The sequence below is a fragment of the Polyodon spathula genome, chromosome 2 (genome assembly GCF_017654505.1).
Source record: "Polyodon spathula isolate WHYD16114869_AA chromosome 2, ASM1765450v1, whole genome shotgun sequence".
Classification (NCBI taxonomy): domain Eukaryota; kingdom Metazoa; phylum Chordata; class Actinopteri; order Acipenseriformes; family Polyodontidae; genus Polyodon; species Polyodon spathula.
The window spans coordinates 40,902,164-40,904,663 of NC_054535.1; positions in this window are offsets into that span (position 1 = coordinate 40,902,164).

The window sequence follows — 2,500 nt, forward strand, 5'->3', positions numbered from 1 at the left end:
GTTACGGGATAATGGGTCTGTCACCAGCTGTCTGTTTAAAACAAACCACACACAGCGCGACAGGCCAGACACTGCAGCGAGACAACTGTTGCAGTCTACTCATTTTACACAGTACAATTTGCCTCCTTCCTCATTTGGATGCACAGAATGTGTTCATGAAAAAAAGTTTCAGAGCAGCAAATGCTTTCTGTCCAACTGACAAGCCAAAAAAAAAAAAAAAAAAAGTATTTAAACGTTACGTGAATCTGTCAAATGAATTCCATCACAATGGGACTGTAGTACAGTATATAAAAATAACAATCTAACTTTCTAAAAAGCAGTGATACTGTAACAATTATAGTATAATCTGAAACAAAAACACATTGGAAATGTGCAAAAAACACCAAGTTATCAAATGTGCACAGCAATTTGGGTCAACCTTGCACAGCACAAAGCAAACAGGCAAAGTAAAACCGATGTGGGCCAAGGTTGCCCCAGTAGTTTCTTCTAACTTGGCTTGTGTTTTTCAGGCACAATAAAAGCGGATCGAACTTGCATCAAAAACACAAACCAAGTTAGTAAAAACAATTGGGGCAACCTTGACCCCCACCACTTTTACAGTTGTGCCTACTTGCTTGGTACTGAACCATGCCAGTTGCCCTCAATTGTTTCTTTCTATCATGAAAACTTTGTTGTTTGTTTGATTACAAGGTTATAAGAAACCGTGTTGAATTCTCAAAATGTTTGTTTTATTTGAAACTACAGAGAATTTCTGTCAGGGGCCGGAATGCACGGCACCAAAATAATAACCCTACATTTTAGTCTTGGCACTTTCACTGCATATTCCCCCTTATTATATAACCTCCCCGCAGTCCGGCTCATCAACCAGTCACACCCATGTTCTGCAACCCCCTGAAAACAGCAACACACATTCTCCCCATTCATTCACTCTCTCCCCCTTCCCATGCCAAGTAATGGCATGACCCATTACTCTTACAATACATGTAACACACATGCAAGACAGACGAGACAAATTGAACAGACAAGTCCTGCAACAAAACAATTGACAGAGTCGTTACAATACATTTCATTTGAAAGTAAAGAATATGTGAAAAACATAACTACCTTATGTACAAAAATCTTCACTAATATACAACTGAACATTTATTTTCGTTTCATACAGTATTATGGCAGTGTTTATATCTGATAGTGAAAAATAACATAAAGATATATAAATAAATAAATGACCATGTATTGATTTATGAATGTATTTAGACATAACTAATTCTCAGAAATGTAACATTCCTTTTTGCCCAATGGGGACCACAAATAATGTTACTCTCAACCAGTATTGAGAGGAAACCGTACTGCCTTGCGCCAACAGGGACCACAATGAGTGTTACACTGACAGGAAACCAAAATGTTTCAAAGATCAAAATCTTAGAATGAGGCGATGGGTCGAAAAAAAAAATCTCCAAAAAAAATTTCCAAAATGTAAACTGTCCACAGAATTCTCATCTGGCTGACTTCATCTTTCAAAATACTGCTTGTTTTCTCAACTAATCGTGTAGCACTGATGATGTAGTAACACAACACGCTTGCAAACTGAAGGTTATAGTTTCAAATCCCATGCATGCTAGACCATTTTTATACTACATCAAAAAAATATATTTTTTGCAGGCACATGTTCCATTTTAAAACAGAAATAAATATAATATAAATGATATAGACGTCCCAATAAGTGCGTTCCCTAGTATATTTCCATGTTGACAAAACAAGTTAATTGTCATTAAACTCGAATATCCTGTAATAAACATATGCATGGATAAAAGTGCCTGCAGAAATCTGCATAAAAAATTGTGAGAAAAAGGAGAAGGACATTTTTACCTTACTTTGGCGACTTATTTCTCTTACTGTATGACAGGTATTAACTTTGTTTTCTACATTTCACCTAAGAGTGTTGGGAAATTGTATTTTGGCTGATTTACTTTTGCTGCGCCAATACCCTGAAAACACGTAAACTATCCGTGCTGTATAGATAGTCACTGGCACTTCTCGTTGATAACTTGGCATGGGGAACTACCATTTCTCTCAATCAGCTGACTACAATAAAATACACATACAGTATTTCTCTCTTCCTACCTATACAATAACAAAGTATACAATATGTTAGAACACAAACTCTTAAGTAACAGGTTAATAGGCATGCAGAGATAAGCTTTGGTGCTGAAGCAAAACATTTAAAAAAATGTTCTTTCCATAAAGCATTAACTTATGGCTCATCTGTACAGAACAGATCCCTCAAGGAGTCTTTTAGGTTTATCTTGGCTGATGACTTTGCTTTCTCCTCCAAAATCACAGACATCCACAAACTTTAATACCTCGCCTCCTTCCCCACCCACACCCTGTCCTCCGCTCACGCACTACCCATTACCCTCTAAAACCCCTACTAATCTACCATCCTTCTCACCCCTCTCGGACTCTGGTCTTTGCTCCCTGCTCCAGAGCCTTACACCCACCA